The sequence below is a fragment of the Cavia porcellus genome, unplaced genomic scaffold, assembly GCF_034190915.1.
Source record: "Cavia porcellus strain 051 isolate PalLab524CR breed Dunkin Hartley unplaced genomic scaffold, mCavPor4.1 scaffold_16, whole genome shotgun sequence".
Lineage (NCBI taxonomy): Eukaryota > Metazoa > Chordata > Mammalia > Rodentia > Caviidae > Cavia > Cavia porcellus.
Genome location: NW_026947499.1, coordinates 32,105,389 through 32,130,006, shown reverse-complemented (window position 1 = coordinate 32,130,006; position 24,618 = coordinate 32,105,389). Strand labels below are relative to the sequence as shown.

General features: G+C 38.9%; 1 protein-coding gene and 1 pseudogene across 2 annotated transcripts in view; both read left to right on the top strand.

Moving 5' to 3' along the window:
- Lmf1 (lipase maturation factor 1) overlaps positions 1-24,618 on the top strand; it is a 111,133-nt gene that overhangs the window by 213 nt on the left and 86,302 nt on the right. The gene's annotated exons all lie outside the window — the stretch shown is intronic.
- LOC134470702 (eukaryotic translation initiation factor 4E-like) lies at positions 6-22,441 on the top strand (annotated as a pseudogene).

Below are 24,618 nucleotides of genomic sequence, written 5' to 3'. Positions count from 1 at the left end.
TGAGTGCGCGGTGAGCCCGGCATGCTGCCGGTGTCCCGCTACGCTGCGCGTCTGGAGCCCTACTTCCTCCACGCCTCCCGATCCTTCCCCAACTCCTCCTGGCTCCTGGGACTCCGGTTCGCCTTGCCCCTCTCTGCGCCTCCCTTCCTAGCTCCTCCCAGCTCCCAGACCCTTGCCCGCCTCCCACCCCTTGTCAGATGCCCCTTGGGCAGTCCCGCGCTCTCGCCTGCTTGCCAGGGATCTAAGCCGGGACCTACCCCATGGGGTTGGGGAATTACGAGAGTTCTTAGGAAGTGACTTCAATCTGGTCACCTTCCCAGTCACCCGTCCTCGCATCCTCAGTGTCCCGCTGAGTTGGGGAGCAGGTGTGAATGCATACCCTGTGTCCAGCCTCTAAGAGTAGAGGTAGCTGTGAAGTGGGGCAGAGGGTTCCTTTCCCCCCGGCTTAGCGTGCCTCACAACCCATTGCTGTATTCCATACCTGCCTGCCCCGACCCACATTCAGGAAGCCTTGAGAGAAAGCACAGCTGAGGTGACTGATGACCAGACTAGGGTTTCTCCCCCAGCCATTCATGTTGCAATTTGGAGCGATTTAGATTAGCAGAGGAGGCTTGTCAGGACTTGAGGGAGCTGCTAGATCCCACCACTTCCCAATCAGGTGAAGCCTGAGGCTTAGGAATCCGATCTGATTCAGATTTGACCTGCTGGTTGAAAGCCCTCCTGCCTGCCTCAGGGCCAGCCAACTTGCAGTGCAGAGCTGAAGCTCAGAACCTTTGGACATCTGGCATGGTGGGGCAACTCCCTCCCACCTGTATGCAAAGCACAGCATTTTGATTTGAGAGAGAATGACCACATGAGCAAGTGGATACTGATGGACCCACCCCAGACTGTTGGTAAGGAAGACTAAACTGAGATTCCCAAATGAGCCCAGAATCCAGGAGAAGATTTGGCCAGTGTGGCTGCTGAGCAGAAGACTTCCACAGTGGGCATTGAGCATCTCCACTTCCTTTGTTCATCCATCTAGCTCACATGTAGGGGGGAAGAGCTGAGTCCCTGCAACTTTTGGGCAGTATCCATGTGGCATTCCTGCAGAGAAACCAGGTCCATTTTCAGTTTGTGGGATGTCTGTCACCTCCTGGTACCTAAGATGATGCCCCCTAAACTCATTGTCTCTCAACAAGGGAAGTTTCCACAAAAAGTGGTCCATGACATGGCTTTCAGTATGCAGAACACTAGAAAATCTAACATCCAAATGAAATGCCTTACTGTGTGCCATCCTTACTATGTGGGTTGCCAGTGTGAACTGTTGTAAAGTAGCTGTATGTGGTGTTGATTTATCCTTCGCAGTTCCAAGGACTCATTTTAAAAGTTTGCACTGTCACAGTCATGGAGCCAAGATAGAATGAGTCCAGAGACTTTAGCAGAGTTTGGCAGAGTTGCCTCTAGCAGTTTTGATTTACACATAGCCAGTATCAGGGGCTCCTGAAAATCCAACAGTGCTGTCTTTGGTCTCCCCAGGAGTTCAGTTTGGTTCATAAGAAACATTTTTAAGCCACTGGGTCAAGCAAATATCCTGTCCGAGTCAGGCAGATGTCCAACATAGAACATATGCCTTTGTTTTCTGTCTTGCAAGGATAAACATGATGTTCAGAGCAGAATTAGGTTTTCAGTTTCTATCTTTCTGAGTTATGGTTTTGATGGTTGGGTGGCCCCAAGCAAGTCTTGCTACATGTACCTCTTTCTGGAAGATTCTGGATCTTTCTGGCCTGTGAGCCATCCTATTCCTCAGAGACACAGGTTTTTCCAAGATGGCAAAGGGCTCTCCAGATATTTCACTTGGATGTTAGATTTTCTAGTGTTTCTGGATACTGAAAGCCATGTAATGGAACATAACTATATTCTGTGGACACTCCCCTTTTGAGAAATAATGAATTTAGTGAGCTTAACCTTAGACAAGTTGCCTTAAAAAGCATAAAGATGTGAGTCAGGAAAAGGGGTTGCATAAGAAACACAAAAGTGTGGTTACAACTTGTGTTTGGATATCCTCCTAAAGCCTCATGAGGTCACAGGTGGGGCTTTTCAGAGGTGTCTAGGATTTAGGGTGTGTGATGGTGAGATTAAATATGTGATGCTGGGATTAAAGATGTGTGATTATTATTATTATTTTTTTTTTTTACCTGAAGGCTCATGTGTCAGAAGGATGTGTGATTATTAAATAAGACCATTGATTGGTTTGGCATAGTTCTAGTTGTGGATAATGGGAAGGCCCATCCTGGATCTGGGTGGCACCACCCAAAGGTGGGGTAGACTGGAAGGAATAAAAAGGAGAAGCAGACTGCTGCCATTGTTCCCTGCTACTTTGCTGCTTTTCTCCCCTTTTGTCCACCATGAACTATTTTTCTTCTGCATTGCTCTTCTACCATGCCACTGTGCCTTGGAGCCAGCCAACTCTGGACTTTTCAAAACCTTTCCAAACTGTGAGCTTCAACAAAGCTTTCCTCTTTTAACTTGGATGTCAGCTATTTTGGTTCAACAATAGAAAAGTAACTAAGATAAAGCTTCCAAACCAGACCCAGATGTCACTACCAAGGCAACATGCTTCTCTATCCTACCTTATTTGTTGAGGTGCCAGCCCCTTTCCACTGCAACCTTTCTGTTTCTGCATAAGTTGTGGGATGTATAGATGCTAGGGGTGAGCTCTACACAGGTTAGGGTATGTAGGACCTGAGTGTTCTAGGGGTTGGCCTCAGAAGCAATGCCATGGGAGCAGAGACATGCTATTATTGGAGAGCAGCTCTCCAACAGGTCCTGTGTAAGCCACTTAGGACAAAAACCTGCCTGTCATTTTGACATGTGGACCCAGTACATACTGTGGTCTACTGCATGCAGGCTTTCTGGGCTCTAGAAGCCATGCTGGCCTGGTAGCACTGCCTCTCTGGATGCCCCTGTGGATACCTTTGTGGATGACAGGGTCTTGCAAGCTGCTACCAGTGGTAATGGGTCTAAAGTAGAGCTCCGTGGCTCCACCTACCATTTGTTCACCACCACCACCTCGGTATTCTGAGCAACAGTTCACATCTGGGAAGTGCTATCTTCAGGCCTTGAGGAGCATCTGGAAGGGCTGGATTCTGGGCAGGAAAGCTGTGTGACATACTCTAATGTCAGCCTGAGCTATACGATCTGAGTGTTTGTGGCCTGTGAATATCTTTGGGTACAATAAGGAATCAGAGCCTGAGAATGGGCCCTGCACTCAGGATCACTAGGTAGCAAAGTAGGCCCCTGAGACAGTATTGTCTCGTAATGTTCATTGCATTAACAAATGTGATTTGTGTTCTGTAAAGAAGAGCGTGGCTAGCAGAGAACCTAGGACCTCCAGGAAACATCAGGAAGGTAGTACAGCTGCCTTCTCAGTGGCCTGGCCACACAGTGGCCCAAGCATTGGTGTTTTTTTTTTTTTTCAAATCCATTTTATTTCAAAGAGAAAAAATAAATAAACAAAATTTCAAAACACAATAGTCAGGAGACAACAATGGTACATACATTGTGGATTGCCATCCCCAAATCAGTCACCCAGAGCATAAGACATCTGCATTCAATTGCCCATACAGTATCAGCACAAACCTTTCTCTTCAATGAACTCAAAGAAATCAGTAGTATAACTATATCTTAACTATGTACATACATATGCATGTATTGTTTCTTTCAGCTTCTCACACTAGTGAGACAATACAGTGTTTACTGATGCATATCTGATTTATTTCACTTATGAGTATGGTCTCAAGTTGCATCCATTTACCTATAAAAGTCTCAAGTTTGTCTTTTATGACTGAGTAGTACCTCACTATATAAAAGTACCACATCGTTTTTATCCATTCTTCAATCATTGGGCATTTAAGTTGTTTCCAACATCTAGCTAATATAAATTGTGTTGCTGTGAACATCACATATATAGCTGTGGTACAATGTTTTTAATTCTTCTTGGAAGATACCTAAAAGGGGAATAGCTGGGCCAAATGGGGCCTCCTCTCCTAGATACTGAGGAATCTCCACACTGATTTCCATAGTGGTTGCACCAGGCTGCACTCCTACCAACAGTGGAGAAAGGTTCCTTTTGCCCTACAACCTCTCCTGCATTTGTTATTGGTTGATTTCTTGAGAATAGCCATTCTTTCTGGGGTGATGGGAAATGTCAGTGTTGTTTTAATTTGCATCTCTTGAATGACCAATGATGAATATTTGTCATATATTTATTTTTGTTTGTATATCTTCATCTGAGAAGTGTATATTCATCTCAAATACCCATTTTTAGATTAGGTTTTTAAATCTGGAGGCCTGATTTTTTTTGAGTTCTTTATATATATTTTTATTGTAATCCTTTGTCTGAGGAACAACTGGCAAACATTTTTTCCCACATTATGGGTTGTTTCTGTACTGTGTTGGTGGTTTCTCTTGCTGTGCAAAAACTTTTCAATAAGATGAGATCCCAGCTGTTGATTCTTTGTGACACTTTCTGTGCAATTGAGGTTTTATTGATAAAGTTTTTGCCTACACCAGTATCTTCAAGAATTTTACCTACTCTTCCTGCAGATTTAATGTTTCTGTTTTAATATTTAGATCTTAGATCCATTCTGAATTTAGTTTAGTGTATGGTGAATGATGTGGTCCAACTTTAATCTTCAACATGTGCAGAGGCAAGTTTTCCAGTGCCATTTATTAAAGAGGCTGTCTTTCTTCCAGTAAATGTGTTTGACACCATTGTCAAAGATAAGGTGACTTAGTGTGTCTGGAGTTGTTTCTTCATCTTCCGACCTGTCCTACTGATCTTCAAGTCTGTTTTTTTGCTTGTTTGTTTGTTTTGTTTTGTTTTCCAGTACTATGCTGTTTTGATCACAGTAGCTTTACAGTATAATTTCAAGTCAGTGATTGTCATGTGCCCTGCCCTGCCTTTCTTTCCCAGGATTGCCTTTCCTATTCTAGGCCTGTTTTGGGTCCAGATGAATTTTAGGATTTTTTTCCCTAATTCTGTGAGATTTACTATTGGAATTTTGATTGGGATTGCATTGAATCTGTATAATAGTTTTGAAAGTATGACCATTTTTACTGTTTTGGTTCTTTCTACCCAGGAGCACAGGATATCTCTCCATTTTCTAATATCCTCTTCAATCTCTTTTTTCAGAGTAATTTTCAGTGTAGAGGTTTTTTACATCCTTTGTTAGACTGATTGCTAGATTTTTTTTTTCTTTTGGGTGCTATTGTAATTTCTCAGTGAGTTTGTTGTTTGTGTACAAGCAGGCTTTGATTTTTGAGTGTTAACTTTGTAACCAGCTTCATTACTGAATTTGCTTATTAAATCTATCAGCTCTTTAGTGAAGTTTTTGGGGTCTTCTATATAGATTATAATGTCATCTACAAATAATGATAATTTAACTTCTTCCCTTCTTATGTTTATTATTTTTATTTCTTTCTCTTGTCTAATTGTTCCAGCTAAAGTTTCCAGGACTATGTTGAATAAGAGTGGAGACACTGGACATCCTTCGCTTGTTCCTGATTTTACAGAGATAGTGTTCACTTTTTGTCCATTTAGTATGATATTGGCTGTTGGTTTCTCATAGATGGCTTTTATCAGATTAGTTAAAGACCATCCTTTCCAATTTTCTGTAGGGTTTTATCATGAATGGTTGCTGGATTTTGTCAAAACCTTTTTCTGCTCAGTTGAGATGATCATATGATTTTTTTGTCCTTGGCTCTGTTAGTGTAGTGTATTATATTTATTGATTTATGTATATGTTGAACCATCCCTCTATCCCTGGGATGAATCCCATTAGATCATGGTGTGTAATCTTCTTGATGACTTGCTGCATTGTTTGTCAGTATCTTAATGAGGATTTTTGCATCAATGTTCATTAGGAAAATTGGCCTATAATTCTCTTTCTTAGTTGAGTCCTTCTCTGGTTTTCATATCAGGGGAATGCTTGCTTCCAGGAATGAATTTGGGAGTATTGCTTCCCTTTAAATTTCACTGAAGAGTTTGAGAAGTAGTGGTGTTAGATCTTCCCTAAATTTCTATGAGCCAGAATATGGTCTATTTTGGAGAATGTCCTCTGTACAGCTGAAAAGAATTTGTGTTCTGATATCATGGTGTGGAACACTCTATAGACATCTACTATTGGTTCAAAAATTTGATTCAGTCTAATATTTTGTTACTAATTTTTTGTCTAGTTGATCTGTCTTTTTGTGACAGTATTGAGATCTCCTAGTACAATGGTATTGAGGCTTATTTGATTTTTCATGTCCATTAGTAATTGTTTTATATAGTTGTATGCACTGTTATTTGTTGCATATATATTTATGATTGTTTCCTCTTGACTGATCCCTTTATGAGAATGTAGTGACCTTCTTTATCTTTTGACTTGAAACTCACTTTATATACAAATAGAATAGCTACCCTTGCTTTTTTCTGGGTTCCTATTGCATGGAGTGATATTTTTTCAGTGTATGAATTTCTTTTTGAATTAAATGTTTCTTGTACGCAGCATATTTTGAATCTTATGTCTTATCCATTCTGCCAATCTTTGTCTTTTGATTGGTGAATTGAGACCATTAACATTGATGGTTATAACTGATATGTATTGATTTATCCTTGTCTTGTTATTTTCCTGTGGTTGGCTCCCCCTCTTTTTTCCCCCTTTATTTGTTTGCCTTGCCTGGTGGATTCCTTCTATTGGGGTTCCTGGAGCTGTAGTCCTTATTATCTGTTTCTAGAATGTCCTTCAGAATATTTTGGAATGCTGGTTTGGTGGTTATAACTTTCCTCAGTTGTTCTTTGTCATGAAAAGTATCTTACTTCTCCATCAGTTTTGAAAGATAGTTTTGCAGGATATATCAATTTGGGTTGAAAGTTATCGTCCTTTAGAACTTGAAATATGTCATTCCAAGCTCTCCTTGACTTGAGAGTTTGTGCTGAGAAGTCAGCTGTGATTCTGATGGGTTTGCCTTTATAGATGATTTGTTTTTTTCCCTAACAGCTTTTGAGATTCTGTTCGTGTGTTGAATATCTGGAGTCATGACCATGATATATACATGGCTGTAGAATTTTTTTTGATCATGGCTAATTGAAGTTTTATATGCCTCATTTATCTGTATGTCAAATTCATTTTCTCTACCAGGAAAATTTTCTGCCATGACATCTGTGAATATTTTAAAATATCATTTGTGGTATTTTCTGTTTTTTTCATTGACTCCAGTCAATATGAAGTTATTCTTCTTTGTCTCATCTAGCAGCTGCTGGATTGATTTCTCATGGTCCCTTGCTATTTTTGAGAAATCTTTCTTTTCCTGGTCACTAACTGCAAGCCTGTCTTCAATTTCTGAGATCCTGTCCTCACACTGACCTAACCTGCTTCCAATACTTTCAATGAAAATCTTATCCTCCTGGATATCTGCTTGAATCTGCTTTATAGATTCCATTTTCTTTCATATGCTGAGCTTCCATAATTTTCTTAAGTGCATCTATTTTTTGTCTGTGTCTGTTGTCACTAACCATGGTCTTTATCTGAGAGATTATTTCTGATTTCATTTTTTCCAGAGTCTCATTGCTTTGTTGTTACTACTTCAAGGAGGCCAGGTAGGAACTTTCAAATTGTCCCACCTCTCTGCCCCCTGGATTTGCCTTTGATGAACTTGATGTCTGGGATTGAATTTTGTTTAAGTGTCTTTTCATTTTTCTTTCTTTTTTTAGTTTAATTCCTGAGGTGATGCTTATAAACTGCCTATGGTGGGTTGCTTAATTGCTCAATTAGGATTCCTAAGTGATGACTGCTTCTCTGAGGTATCTTCCAGGTGTAGCTGGTTTTTGACTTTGAGTTTGTTGGCAGATCTTACCTGTTCAGTTTGTTGGAAATGAGAAGTTGTTGCTTGTTTGGCCCAGTCCCTGGTTCTTTGGCACTATGCTACAGTATGTTCTGTGACATTTAGTCAGTCTCAGCCATGGAATACCAGGACCAACAGCTGTTTAGAGCAATTGTGTCTATTTTGGCTATAGTGGTACCAATAGCACCATTCTAGAGGATGACAAACTGTGCTATCCCTTAATTTGCCACTTTTAACCATACAAACTAGCTTTTTGATTATATAGCAAAATCTAAAACATACCAGAAAATTACATGCAGCATACAAGTCAATTTTGCCCTCAGGGGTTAAAATTTAAAATGGATTAAGGAGAAAATAGAGAAGTAAAGGAAGAGATTACAAGTAAGGTCGGAGGACAAAGGGGAAATCTCATTAACTTTGGGAAACTGATGCAGAAGACTAAAGGAAAAGAGAGATGGAAGATATAAAAAGGAGCACAGAACAGAACCACAACTACAAAGAGGCTAGGAGCCACCTTCACATTCATATAAAAACATGATCAAACAATAAGGAGAAAGAGGGGGAAAAAAGTTCACTTGCAGGGTTCTCTCTGGTTTACTAGGAGACAACCCCCGTGGAGACGGTCCTGATTTCTGCAGATCTCTCCTAAGTCAGTCGCTTTTTGGTAGGGTAGTAGATAATCTCAGCAGACCTGTCCTGAGACCAGACTCATTTGACTCGCTGTTGTCCCGAGCAATTTCCGCAGGCCTAAGCCCAGCGGGGATCTGCTAGGTGGAGCCAACAGTAGTTTTAGGTTCTGAGCTCAGCCAACCCATCTCCAAGATGGCTCCTGGCCAATTGCTAAGTCCTCTGCACTCAGCACCAGCCAGTGCAGTCACTGATATCTTCTGCTCTCCACCACTACCACATTTCCTGCAGAGGCTCTGGGGTTGCCAGTTGTCTCCATCACCCTGGGTTTTCAGATTTGAACTACTCCCGTCGTGTGGTGAGTCCCGTTTCAGGAAGAAGGCACCTCCAGCTACCTCCTTCTTTGTTGGAACATGTCAACTCCCCACAGGGGGACCATGCAACTCTTCACTGGAGCTTAGGTGCAGCTCCATGACAGAGCACACTTAGCATGTTCCTTATGCTGAGGATGAAACCCAGGGCCTTCTGCATTCTAAGTCCCTGTAGGGATTTGACATGTTCTGTCTAGGCTCCCAGACTTCCTGCTCTGCTTCTCTTCATGGGAGGGGCTGTCTAAAGCTGGTTGATTGGATTTGCTGTAAGATTCTGCAGTGCCTTGAAATGTTTATTTTTTCTTTTTACTTGTTTATTTCTATATGATAAGTTGACGGTGAGCCAGGTCATTTTCTCCATTAACTCTCAGCCCAATCTATCTTCACTTTTCTTGATAGGTAGATAGTTTCTTGGGCTGCTTGCCCTGGCGTTATTTTCATAAACTGTTAAATTGGTGATACTAAGCCTTGTCTGGGTTGGGGTGAGAGAGGAGGACTCCAACACTTTAATCATTTTTGTTAGACCTAGGAGATAAGGCTCACTCCAAGTTGTGCCCCTCTCCACCTTCAGGCAGCCTAGTATACACAGTGAGACCATACATACACATACGCACACGCACACATGCAGGCATGCAGGCACATGCGCATGCACGTGCGCGCCCACACACACATACACACACACACACAGAGCCTATGTTCTTTCAGAGGAAGCTGACACTACCCATTTGTGTGTAGCACTGGACTATATGATGTTCTTCTGCCTGGCATGAGGGCAAGAGGATAGGAGTCTTTGCTGGCCCTTTTATAGGCTGAGGCCTAGACTCCTGATGGCTGGCCTCCTGCTGCCAGAACCAGGCTCAGCCACCTTCTTGCAATGCACTAAAAGACATGTAGGGAACTTTAAAGAAACATCCATTTTAAAATTATTATTATTCACTAATTTGCACACTGGATTTTCTGCAAAGGGCAAGACCCCACCAGGGACCTTATAGTGTCAGGTTCATGTCTCCTGTGCCCCCTGGTTTGTAGGTCTCCAAAACTGTCCTACTCTGTGACCTTGGTGTGTTTCTAGCACTGGCCATGTGTCCTATGATTGTCCATGTGTCCTCAGATTGATTCATTCAGATTTTGTCTCGTGGTTAGGTGGGGTATTGGGTTTGAGAAAGATCCCATCTTAGTGAGGGGCCTTCTTGTCATACTTTACCTGACTCAGGACTCACAGGACGCATGGTTAAACTGTGTCTCCCAGGTATCCTCTCTATTTAGTGAGTTTCCTGCCCACTGAGTTTGGTACGCTATCCCCTGGGTTCAGCACCTCCCTTCACAGAGAGAGTGAACCCAGCCACCTCCTGGAGGGATATCTATGGATGCTTATTGGAATTCCTCTAAAGACTGTGTCTTATCCATCTACTTAGTGGCTAGCTGTCTGTGTCACTGAGGACTCCTGCACAGGTAGTTACACTTTGGTTGAGGCCCCTGCTGGGTGCTGTTTTGGGCCGGTCCCACTCTGGTGCTGAGAGCCCCTCAGGTATGCCTCATATCTCCATAACCTGATATCTTTTTTGGTTTCTGTCACGTGTGATACACACTGACTTGACTGTTCTCCCAGGCAGGAATCACATCTGCTCGAGAGTCTGGATTTTTCTGGGTGGAGACTCGTGTTGAAATCCTTGATTTGCCTTGGACATTCTAGGAGGAGTGAGCAGAGGAGGGTTTATATGTAGCTAGCTCATGCACATGTGGGATTGATTCTGTGTCTCTCTGTAAATGTTCTGTAGAAACTGAAACTCTCAGGTCTATATTGTGGCTTCTTGGTGCAGCTACCTGAGGCTGCCCTCTGTGCTGGGGAGACCTAGTCCATATTCTCAATGCTTCATGAGCAGGAGCAGTTCCAGACTGTTTCCCGGACTCAGAGACAAAACCCCAAAGGAGCACAGTGCTTGTGGCACAGTTCCTTCCATCCTGTCCTTACAACTTTTCCCCAAGACCCAGTGGGGCTGCCTTGCACATTCCAGTGAGTTAGCTCTACTTGTCACCATCCATATCCACTCTCTGGTCCCCTGATATCCTAATAGATTGGTTTTCTTTTTGATAGTTGGCAGACATTAAAGTGTATCTTTGTGTACTGTGTAGTTCTGTGCATCTGATCAGCACATAGAATTAAAACTCCTTACACAGTGGGTGGCACACCCCTCACAGCCCCCTGTGAGACGGTCTGTCCCTGTGTCCTATATTTCTAGGTGCTGTGTGAATGGAAGCTTGCAGGGTACAGCCTTTGGGTCTGTGCTCTCATTTAGTAAAACACATTTTAGATCTATCTATGTCGTTGCTGAATCAGTATATTCTACATTGGGTGAGTCTGAGAGAACCATTGCAGGATCACAAACCCACAAACCTTGGTCAGCTGTATGAGATGCTGCTGACCTTTATTCACAGTGACTATACCCTTTCATGTTCCCTCCAGCAGTGAATTCCTGTAACTTGGATTCCACTGGAGCATTTGGTGTTGTCAGATGTTTTGAGAATTTGGCCATTATGATGGTGTGTGGCACTATCTTGTTGTGGTTTAATTGGCTTTCCTAGGGACCTATGACACTGAGCTTCTCATGCTCATTTCCCATCAGTGTGTCTGTATGTGAAAGTTTTAGTGCCTATTCAGATCTTTTGTCCTTTTTTTCTTCTCACTTTTTAAATTAGGTTTTTTTTTATTGTTTTGTTTTTTGAGACAGGGTCCTGATATGTAGTCCAGGCTGGCCTTGCACTCACTATATATACCACAGTGGCTTCAAACTTGTGGCAATCCTCCTGCCTTAGGCTCCCAAGTGCTACGATTACAGCCATGTCCCATTGGTCCTGGCTTAAATTAGATTTTCTTATTACTGAGTTTTAAGATTTTTTGAAATATTCTAGGTAGTCCTTTAAAATAGGTGGTTTGCAAATATTTTTTGCCCATCTATGACTGATGTTTTTTGAAAGCTTCTATTGTAGATCAAAAGTTTTTCATTTTCATAAAGTTCATGGGTCATGATTTTGGTGTTACATTTAAAACCTCCTTAACCCAAATAACTGCATTTTCTTTTATATCTGCTTCTAAAAATTTTGTTCTTTTATGTTCTGTGCTTCTTCTATGGCCTTTGTGAATTTTTATATAAGGTATGAAGTATGAGTCAAATGTAATATTTTTTGTGTTTTGAGTTTTTTCTGAGACTTCCTATGTAGTTCAATCTGGCCATGAATTCACTGTATAGCCAGGTGGCCTTGGATTCATGGCAGTCCTCCTGTCTCTGCCTCCTGCGTGCTGGGATTACAGACATGTCTCATCATTCCTGCCAAAGGGTAATAGTTTTACACATGAATATAATATTGATTTGGTTTTACTAATTACAAAATGCTGTGCAGGGCCAGGGATATAGCTCAGCAGCATAGCACCTACCTAGTGCAAGTCATGCATTTGATTCCTGGTATTCCCCCCCCCCCAAAGAAAAACCCTGAGTGATAACAAGGAAGAGGAGATTGGTTGTTGAGCTCAGGGTTCTGAAGGCTGAAAGTCTGGAAGAGGCTTCCTAATTATATCACCTCATGGTGAATGGTACCATTGCGCCGGGTACAAGAGAGGTCACTTGAGACAGGAAGCCAGAGTTAGGGGAGGTGCCAATCTTGCTATGTCTCACTAAGTCTTACCTCTTAAATGTCTCAACACTACCATATTGAGGACCAAACCTCCAACACCTGGACCCTTGGGGAACAAACCCCATTTATACCACGGAAAATGTCCTGTCGTTCTAACATTATTTGTTGAAAAGACTATTTCTTCTCCATTAAATTTTGATTAGTCAGCTTTTCCTCTCTGGGACCAAATACCTGAGACCTGCAATTTAAAAGAGGAGAGATTTAATTTGGCTCCTGATTTCAGAGGTGTAATCTGTGGTCAGCTGCTTCCAAAGTAGAAACAGCATGGTAGAATGGTAGGGGAAGTGAAGCTGCTCATTTCCTGATAGCCAGGAAGTGAAGCTCAGGGAAACAGTACTGGTGAGAGACACAGCCTCTAAAGACACATTCCAGTGACCCACTTCCTCCAGCTGGGCCCCACCTCCTAATAACACATTTGGTTAAGAGAGTCCATGGATTAATTTACTAATGAGTATGGTGCTCTCAGGGTCCAATCAATAGCTCAGGCATTTTCTGATATAATCAAGTTCACAATTAAGAGCAAACTGAACAATTTCACTCCTAATCATCTTGACACTTAGTCATAGCTCCTTAAACCATACTTAATCTCCACATAAGTAGCATAATAAATAATAATACCACCTAACAAAATACAGCTATTCTGCATATGACCAAAAATCCATTTCTCAAAGTCTCAATAGTTCCAGTACTACTCAGAAGTTTAAATTCAAAGTCTCCCCTGAGATTCAAAGCAAACTCTTAGCTGTGAACCCCTGCAAAATTTAGAAAGCAAATTATATATTTCCAATTTACAAAGACACAGGTAAACATTTCTGTTTCAAAAGGCAGGAATAGAGATAGAAAATAATCAGACCAAAATAAGATGGAAATTCAACGGGGCAGACATTAAGTTCTGTAGCTCCTTGTCTGGCATCCAGGGCGTATGGTGATAAGATATGATTCCAGAAGGCTCAGGCAGCTCTGCTGTGTGACTTTGTCAGTTGCAGCCCACGTGACCTATCTTGGCTTGGCTGTTCTCATTGCCTGTGGCTTTTCTTGGGGGTTATCTCATGTTTCTAGTATCTCTGGCTTCCTGGATGTTTCACTGCACCTTTGGTTTCACTCTCACAGCTTCTGACCCCCTCTCAGGAGCACATTCTTAGGCCTATCTTCAAAATCTACATGGAAACCTACCTGACTACACAACTCTTGCGTGAGTTAGTCACCTCATCAGACATCATTTAATCCAGTCAGGTTGACAATTAAGATTAACTGGCACAGATTGTCTTTACACTTTTGTCAAAATGAATTCACTGGAGATCGATGTAAGATAACAACCGTGGAACCAGAAACAGCACCTACTCCTAATCTCCCACCTGCTGAAGAGAAAGCAGAATCTGATTAGGAGGTGGCTAACCCAGAATACTATATTAAACATCCTCTTCAGAAGAGATGAGCACTCTGGTTTTTAAAAAATGATAAAAATAAAACTTGGCAAGAAACCTTTGACTGATCTCTAAGTTTGATACTGTTGAAGATTTTTGGGCTCTATCCACCCAATCTAGTTGTTTAGTAATTTAATGCCTAGCTGTGACTACTCAACCTTTAAAGATAGTATTGAGCCCATGTGAGAAGATGAGAAAAACAGACAAGGTAGGATGATGGCTAATCACACTGAACAAACAGTGATCTCAGTGAAGTGACCTTGATTGCTTTTAGCTAGAGACATTATCTTGCATATCACCCAAAATCCTGCTCCTTATTGAAGAATCATTTGAGTACAACAATGATGTACATGGAGCTGTTGTTAGTGTTAGAGCTACAGGTGATAAGATAGCAATATGGACTACTGAATGTGAAAACAGAGGCTATTCAATATATGGAGAGAGTATAGGAGGAAAGATTAGGACATCCTCCAAAGATAGTGATTGTTATCAGTCCCATGCAGATATAGCTACTGAGAGAGGCTCTACCACTACAAATGGGTTTGTTGTTTAAGAAGACAGCTGAGTGTTCTCATAGGAGATTACATTAAGCAATCGAGATTTGGGAACTGAACCAAAGCCTCCTTAAAAGCAGAGTGGACTGCATTTAATTTTGATTCTAGCTAAATTTTGCCAACATAAGAAAAGTCTCATTCACCTTTATCTTGTAGTTGTGTGTGTTTAAATTTTTACTCTATCCCAATCAAAGAATTATAGTACACATCATTCCCAGAACCCATAAATCCTTGGTCCACTCTATAGTAGCTTAGCAGAATTACCATCACAAATTTTACCCATTCACATTATTTTAAAAAGAGCTTGTATTTATATATTTTAACAGGAAAAAAAATTGGGTTACATTGTATGGAGGAGCGTATTTTGCTGGTTTGAAGGAGTATGACGTATATCATTTTCTAGGAATTTTCTTTGTTTCTTTTTACACCATTATCTTTGCTGTACTTTTACTGATGACTGCTAATTTTTTTATTTGTTATTCCACTTGATAACATTAACGATTCTGATTTCAGTTTTTCATTTTTTTTCCCTCAAGATCTAGGAATATGACACAAAGGTGGAATAAACCATTAATTTTGTGCATTCTTTGGTAATTTTTTTATTTTATTTTTAAAGAGGGTAAAACCAAACAGAACAAGCAAATCAGAAGAAAACAATGTAAGTGACACAGATTTCAAAGTGAGACAACAGGAGGTCAGCAGTAGTTACCATGTCTCTTGTTTTCTTCTAAATAGTTGTCTATATCTTCACACACAACGAATTCATATAAAACAAAATAGCGTAAAACTATTTTTACTATTTTGAAGGCATTACAGGCCTTCAAAACCAGACCATGACTACCATAATGTCTCTTGTATTTTGTCTTCAAAATAGCTGTCCATACCTTCTTGTGTATTGAAATTAAATAATGCAAAATAGACTAAACCTACTCTAACAAAGAATAATGCATTACTAGATTTCACAGTATGATGATAGGAAATCAGCAATAGATACCATGTCTGTTTCTTCAAAGTAGGTGTTCATTTCATCACACATAACACAATCAGTTCTCTAAGTTCTAGGCATGTATAAGCCTCTGCATGTACATCTGTCCTTTCTGCATTAGAGGGAAGAAAACAAATTACTAGAAAAACAAAAAACAAAAAAGACAAATAACAAGAAAAGAGCCCCAAAACAATGACAATATAGGCCTTCAAAACAAGGTGGTAGGAAATAACTAATGTTGTTTTTTTACATAGTGATCTTCAAAAGAGTTCCTTAGGTTACCAGACACAAACATGCAAAATTGTTCCAATCCTATGAATGTTAACTGTTTTGTTCCAAGAACTAATAGCATTGTAGTACAGTCATGTTAGCTAACTTATGTGTGTTTATATAAATTTAGATATTTTTTCTTTTTCCTTTTTTTTTCTCTCCTTTTCCCTTAGATATTATTTTTTTCCCCTTTTGAGCAGATTCTTACCCTTTCACAGCATTTATTGAGGATTTTGTATCTTATGTCCTCTTACCATTTCTTACATTAGGGAGACAATACAGTATTTACACATATGAGTTTGATTTATTTCACTTATGAGTATGGTCTCAAATTGCATCTATTTACTTACAAAAATCTCAGTGTGGTCATTCTTTATAGCTGAGTAGTACTCCACTGTGTAAAAGTACCACATCTTTTTTCCATTAATATATTTTTTAAAAAATTTTATTTAAAGAAAGATTAAACAAAACAGAAAATAGGTAGAAATAGTACATACGTTCAGAGAAAAAAAAACAGTAAGAAATCACTAGTTGATGTCATTTTACAAATAGCTGTTCAAGGTACAAAAATGGAACATGTAAAGTGGGAATTCAAACAGAGAGACTGCAAAAAGTTCTAATCAACTGTCCAACAAAAACTTAGTAACATGGTTGTCAATCATATACATTTAAACATACATGCAGTTATCCATATCTCCATTTATGTTTAGATTAAACAAACTAAAGCAGGTTAAAATTATTCTGAACAAAGAATAATAGTATTGCTGGATTTCACATCATGACACTGTGATCAGCACTGGGTACTGTAATATCTTCTTTTTAAAACTGAATTTAAAGAAAGACTAAAAAAATATAAAACGGGTAGAAATAATACATAATTTCAAAGAAAAAAATAAACAGTAAGAAATCACTAGTTGATGATTACAGATTGACTTCTTACAAATAGTTATGTAAGATACTAAAGTGGAGCATATAAAGTGGTGCCCTCTCTGGAGCTCTGTTCTCCTCCTGGCCCGCGTTGCTGACGCTTACCAAGAGGGTGGGCGAATAAGCTGCCTGAGTCCCTCCATGGCCGGATCTCTGGAGCTCTGTTCTCCTCCTGGCCCGCGTTGCAGGCGCTTACCAAGAGGGCGGGCAAATAAGCTACCTGAGTCCCTCCATGGCCAGATCTCTACCACATGTTTTTTTATCCATTCCTCAGTCATTGGGCATTTAGGTTGTTTCCAAGATCTGGCTATTACAGATTATGCTGCTATAAACATGGGTGCACATACATCACTGTGATATGATGTTTTCAGTTCTTCTGGGAATATGCCCAGCGGTGGAATAGCTGGGTCAAATGGGAACCTCCAGACTGGCCTCCACAGTGGTTGTGCCCATCTACACTCCTGTCAACAGTGCAGGAGAGTTCCTTTTTCCCCCACAGCCTCTCCAGCATTTATTGTTGGTAGTTTTCTTGATCCTGACCATTCTTTCTGGAGTGAGATGGAATCTCAGTGTGGTTTTAATTTGCATTTCTCTAATGATCAATGATGCTGAACATTTTTTCATGTATTTATTTGCCATTTGTATTTCTTCATCTGAGAACTGTGTTCTCATCTCAAATACCAATTGTTGGATTGGGTCTTTGAATTTCAGGGGCCTGTTTTTTAAAATCTTTGTATGTTCTAGACAGAAGTCTTGTCTGAGGGACAGTTGACTAAGATTTTTTCAAACTTCATGGGTTTCCATTTTACTCTGTTGGAGATTTCTTTTGACATGCAAAAACTTTTTAATAAGATGAGATCCCTGTTGATTCTGGGAAATATTTCCCGTGTGGCTTGATTTTTGTTCATGGATTCTCTGCCTACCACTATGTCTTCAAGATTTCTACCTGGTTTCTCTTCTGCAGATTTAATACTTCTGTTTTAATATTTAGATCTTTGACTTATTTTGACTTATTTTGACATGGTGATAGGCATGGGGTCTAGTTTTAGTTTTTAGCATAGGGAGAGCCAGTTTTTCCAACAGCACTTATGAAAGAGACTATCTTTTTTCCAGTGACTGTGTTTGGCCCCTTTGTCAAAGTAAGGTGGCTGAGTGTGTTTGTAGTTATAGTTGTATCTTCTAATCTATTTCATTAATCTTTAGATCTGTTTTTATTCCAGCACCACGCTGATTTTATTACAGTAGCTTTATAGTATAACTTCAAGTCAGGGATTGTGATGCCTCCTGCTTTGCCTTTGTTGCCCAGAATTGTCTTTGCTATTCTAGATCTTTTCTGATTCCAGGTGAATTTTAGGAATGATTTCTCTCTAACAGATCTGTGTTATGGTATGATAATGGTATTTTGATTGGAATTGCATAAATCTGTATAACAATTTTGGGAAAATGGCCATTTTCACAATATTTGTTCTTCCTATCCATGAACAAGGAATGTATTTCCATTTTCTGAGATCCTCTTCAATTTCTTTTTTCAGAGTATTATAATTTTCACTGAATAGATCTTTTACTCCTTTTGTTAGATTGATTCCTAAGTATTTCATTTTTTTGGATGCTATTTTGAAGGGTATGACTTTTCTTATTTCTTTCTGTGATTTTGTTGTTTGTGGATAGGAATGCTATTGATTTATAAGTGTCGACTTTGTATCCAGCTACATTACTGAGTTTAGTTATTATACCTAGCAGTCTTTCAATGGAGTTTTGGGGGTCTTCTATGTAGAGTATCATGTCATCTGCAAATAATGATAATTTAACTTCTTTTCATATCCTTACTCCTTTCATTTCTCTCTCTTGTCTAACTGGTCTGGCTAGTATTTCCAGCACTATATTGAATAGGCGTAGTGATAATGGACATCCTCATCTTGTTCCTGATTTTAGAGTAAAAGCTTTCAGTTTTTGGTCATTTAATATGATGCTGGCTGTTGGTTTTTTTGTAGATGGCTTTTATCATATTGAGGTAAAGACCATCTATTCTGGTTTTCTGTAGGGTTCTTATCATGAATAAGTGTTGGACCTTATCAAAAGCTTTTTCTGCATCTATAGAAATGATCATGTGATTCTTATTTTTGGTTCTATCTTTATGGTGGATTACATTTATGGATTTGTGTATGTTAAACCATCTCTGCATTCCTGGGATGAATCCCACTTGGTTGTGGTACATAATCTTGATGACTTGCTGCATTCTGTTTGCCAGTATTTTATTGAGAATTTTTACATCTGTGTTCATTAGTGAGATTGGTCTGTAGTTCTCTTTTTTGGTTGGGTCTTTCTCTGGTTTTGGTATTAGAGTAATACTTGCTTCCTACAATGAGTTAGGGAGAATTGCTTCCCTTTCAATTTCATTCAAGACTTTGAGAAGTGTCAGCATTAAGTGTTTTCTTTGAATTTCTTGTCACATTCCACAGTGAGTCCATCAAGACCTGGGCTGTTCTTTCTGGTAAGGTTTTAATTACATTTTCAATTTCATTAATTGAAATTGGGTTAGTCAACAGTTTTACATCTTCTTGATCCAGTTTTGGTAGTTCATATGTATGTTTCTAGGAATCTGTCCATTTCTTCTGTGTTAGCAAACCTATGAGAGTAGAGGTTTTTGAAGTAGTATTGATGATCTTCTGTATTTCCGCAGTGTCTGTAGTGATTTCACCCTTTTCATTCCTTATTGCATGAATCTGAGTTTTTTCTTTCCTTTTTTAAAAATAAGATTGGCTAAGAGCTTGTCAGTTTTATTTATTCTTTCAAAGAACCAATTCTTTGATTCATTGATTCTTTGTATTGTTTTCTTAGTCTCTATTGCATTGGTTTCCACTCTGATCTTTATGATTTCTTCTCTTCTTTTGGCTTTGGGCTTGACTTGCTCTTCTTTTTCTAGATGTTTGAGGTGTAGCATCAGGTTATTTGTGTTGATTCTGTTTCCCTGATGTGGGAATTCACCACAATAAATTTTCCTTTGAGGACTGCTTTCATTATATCCCACAGATTCCGGTAAGTTGTTTTTGTATTTTCATTTGCTTGTAGATATTGTTTAATTTCTTTTTTAATTTCCTCTGTGACCCACTGATTGCTAGGGATGTATTATTTAATTTCCATGTGTTTGTGGAGTTTTCCTTGTGTTTTGCAGTTTCTTTTGTCATTAATTTCTAGTTTCTAGTGCTATGATTTGATAACATGCGTGGGATAATTTTAATTCTTTTACATTTACTTAAGCATGTTCTGAGGGCTAGTTATGGTCTATTTTAAAGAATGTCCCATGTGCTGCTGAGAAGAATGTATATTCTGATGTTGTTGGGTGGAGCACTCTGTACATAGCCACTAAGTCTATTTGTTCACAGGTGTGATTCAGTTCTGCTATTTCTGTCTAGTTGATTGGTCTCTTTGTGCCGGTAGTGTGTTAAGTTCTCCCATTATAATTGTGTTATTGTTTATTTGATTTTTCATTTCTGGTAATATTTGTTTTGTATAGCTGGGTGTTCCCAAAATTGGTGCATATATATTTAAGATTATTACCGCTTCCTCTTAAAGTTTTCCCCTAATTAATATATAGTGACCTTCTTTATCTCTTTTGATCATTCTTGGTTTGAAGTTCATATTGTCTGCAAACAGAATAGCTATCTCTGCCTTTTTTTGTTGTTGTTGTTCCTATTGTATAACATATTGTTTTCCATCCTTTGACTTTCAATCTATGAGTTTCCTTTTGGGTTAGATGGGTTTCTTGTATACAGCATATGGTTAGATGTTGTTTTTGATCCATTCTTCCAGTCTGTTTCTTTTAATTGGTGAATTAAGGCCATTTACATTAATGGTTATAACTGATACATAATGGTTTATTTTTGATGTTATCTTTCTGCTGTTGATTCTTTACCTTTCCAATTTATTTAATTGTTTGCCTTGCTTAGTGGTTTTTTCCTATGTCTATCTAGAATATCTTTCAGTATTCTTTGTAGGATTGGTTTGGTGGTCATGAAGTTTTTCAGCTGCTTTTGTCATGGAGGTATCTTATTTCTCCATCCATTTTGAAGGACAGTTTTTCAGGGTACATCAGTCTGGGTTGGAAGTCGTTTTCCTTTAGGATCTGAAATACTTCACTCCATGCTTTTCTTGACTTCATTATTTGTGTTGAGAAGTCTGCTGTGATTCTGGTAGGCTTTCCTTTATAGGTGATCTGTCTCTTCTCTCTAACAGCTTTTAATATTCTGTTCTTATGTGGAATTTCTGAGATGTTGATTATTATATGTCTGGGTGTAGTTTTATTTTGGTTATGGCTATTTGAAGTTCTATATGCTTCACTTATCTGTATGTCAGTTTCCATTCTCATGTTTGGGTAATTTTCAGCTATTACTTCTATAAATAGTCTCTTGATATCATTTGTGTTATCACCTTTTTCCTTTATACCTATCAATTGTATGTTTTTCTTTGCATCATTTTGCAGCTATTGAATTATTTCCTGATTCCTTGGGATTTTGGGGGGGTTTTTTTGGTGGTACCAGGGATTGAACTCACAATCTCGCACTTACCAGGCAGGTGCTTATGCCACTGAATTCCTTTTGCTATTTTTAAAAGATCTTTCCTTTCCTGTTCAATAGCTGCATCTTGTCTTCAGGGTCTGACAGTCTATCATCACTTTCATTGAGATGGTTTTGCCAACTTTCAATGGAACTTTTGATTTCCTGGATATCTCTTTGAATCTGTTTCATGTATTCTGTTTGTTTCTTATATTGTTCATTCAAGATTTCCATCTTTTGGTAGTGTTTCTCGATTTTTTAAACTATGTCTTCTTTAAAGCAAAAAAGATGGGAAGAGAAAACAACAACAAAAAGTCCCCAGGTCCTAACCCTGAGAACATTGATCCAGGACAGGTAAATACAAAGGAGAATGAGAACAGCAAACATGCAATATCAGACACAGCACCATTGGACATAAAGAGATATGTTTGGGACCTCATAGATGAGTTCAAAAGTGAAATATAGGAATAAAGCAAGATATAAGAAGATTAATAAAAGAGATACTAAGCACCTCTCAAGCAGACACAGATGGAAAAAGGGAGGAACTCAAACAAAGGAGAGTACCATTTGATGAAGAATATAAAAAATATATAGAATACATGAAACAGACTCAAAGAGATCACCAGGAAATTAAAAACTCTATGGAAAGATAGCAAATCAGCTTGAAAGAAACTAAAGATAGATTAACCAAACTGGGATGTTGATTATCCCAGTACAACTTTGCAATGTGGGAGTATGAAAGGGAAAACTTTTTAAAAATAACAAGGAAACAAGCAGTAACAATACAAAGGGTAGACGACAACAAAAGTATCTATAACTTGAGAATAAAGAATGTGAAGGAAGAAGCTGGGGTACAAACAAAGGAACTACAAAGGTTATTCACAGAAATAATTAAGGGAAACTTCCCAAACATAGGAAAAGGAAATGATATTCTGATATATGGGGCATACAGAACTCCCCAGCCACCTACAACCAAAACAGAGCTGCACCCAGACATATAATAATCAAGATCCCAGAAATTCAATATAAAAGCAGAATATTAAAAACTGTTAGAGGGGGACTGGGGATTTAGCTCAGTGGCATAAGCACCTGCCTTGCAAGCAGGCGGTCGTGAGTTCGATCCCTGGTACCGATAAAAATGAAAAAGACAAAAAAAAAAAAAAGCTGTTAGAGACAAGAAACAGATAACCTATAGAGGAAGGCCATCAGAATGACGGCAGACTTCTCAACACAAACCATCAAGTCAAGAAGAGCCTGGAGCGAAATATTCCACAGATAATAACCTGAAAGAAAATAACCTTCATCCCAGATTGATATACCCTGCTAAACTGTCTCTAAAAATTAATGGAGAAACCAGAGGCTTCCAAGACAAAGAGGAACTTGGGAAATTCACAACCACCAATTGAAAATAGAATACTGCAGGGCAGAGAGAGAGAGAAAAATACTGGGATTCCAGGAACAGTGGCAGAGATGCCTCAATGAATGGAGCAGAAAATAGAATGAAGAAGATAAGCAGACAACTGATGGTAAAAAAGAGCATACAGAAATGAGGCAGAGAAGGTTTTATTCAAAACTGATATGATTGATAGTATCAAGTCTGAGAGTATAGGCAACTATCCTGAAGATGACAAGACTCTACGATACACATTCTGGTTTGATAACTGCTGGTTTTTGAAGTTCTATACTATATACAAAGTTGTACTTTTATTAATACTGTTACGTACTGATATATTCAATTATACTATGTCTGATGATATAGCAAATTCTATTGGAGATAACAAGAGACAACACAGGAACCATGGTAGAACTCTTTGTACAATGGTCTTATATGTTTATTTCATTTCATGTGTTTATAGGAATATGTTTTGTTTTGCCTTGCTTTGTTTCGTTTCTCCCTCTAATACAGAAAGGATACAAATACATGTTAAGACTCATGCATGTGTAGAATCTATAAACAGTTTTTGAGAACTGATCATATGACACATGATGAAATGAACAAATACTTTGAAGAAAAAAAAGACACTAAAGTACCCAGTGCTGATCCTGGCATGTCATAATGTGAAATCCAACAATAGTATTATTCTTTGTTCAGAGTGATATTAGCCCACTTGGGTTTGTTCAATCTCAGGATTGATAACCATATTTCTAAGTTTTTGTTGGATAGTTGAACAGAACTGGTTGCAATCTCACTGTTTGAATCCCCACTTTATATGCTCCACTTTAGTATCTTGAATAACTATTTGTGAAAGGACAATCTGTAATCATCAACTAGTGATTTCTTACTGTTTATTTTTTTCTTTGAAATTATGTATTACTTCTATCCATTTTCTGTTTTGTTTAGTCTTTCTTTAAATTAAATTTGAAAAAAAAAAGAGAGACACTACAGTACCCAGTGCTGATCACGGAGTGTCATAATGTGAAATCCAGCAATACTATTATTCTTTGTTCAGAATGATTTTAACCTGCTTTAGTTTGTTTAATCTAAACATAAATGAAGATATGGTAACTGCATGTATGTTTAAGTATATAGGATTGACAACTGTTACTAAGTTTTTGTTGGACAGTTGAACAGAACAGTTTGCAGTCTCACTGTTTGAATTCCCATTTTACATGTTCCATTCTTGTACCTTGAACAACTATTTGTAAAATGACAATATGTAAACATCAACTAGTGATTTCTTACTGTTTTTTTTCTCTGAACATATGTATTATTTCTGCCTATTTTCTGTTTTGTTTAGTCTTTCTTTAAATTAAATTTTTTTAAAAAACTATGTCTTCTTTAGATGTGTTTAGCATTTCTTTCATTACCATTACCATTTCTTTTTTTACCTGGGAGATTATTTCTGATCTGAGTTCTTTTATAGCTTTCTGGAGTTGTTTCTTTACTTCAGTCACTATCATTTCAGGAGTTTCAGGTATATGGCTTATGTTTTCTTCTGTGTCCATGTCTCCTAGGCTTGCTTGGGATGGGCTTGAGGTTTAAGATTGTATTTTGCTCTTTTGTTTTGTCATTTTCCTATATTCCCTTAGGAAAGCTGAAGGCAAGTTTTCAGTTGTTTCTTGGTTTGAGTAAAATATCTATCCCTATTACAGGGAGTTTCCCCAGTTGAGTGGAGGTCGTTAGACAGGCCTTACCAGGTGGCTGTGGGCCACTCGGGGGTCACTGGGTGGGCCCAAATAGGCCCAGAGGGACTTTCCTATGGTAATGGGGGGTGTGGGCATGCCATACCAGGTTCCGAGCAATGCGCCAAGGCTGTACCATGGGATAGAAATCACTGTGCACACTTTTGGCTTGTGAGGCAAAGTGCAGGCAGCTTCTGGCCACTTAGGGACTGCTGGGTAGGACCT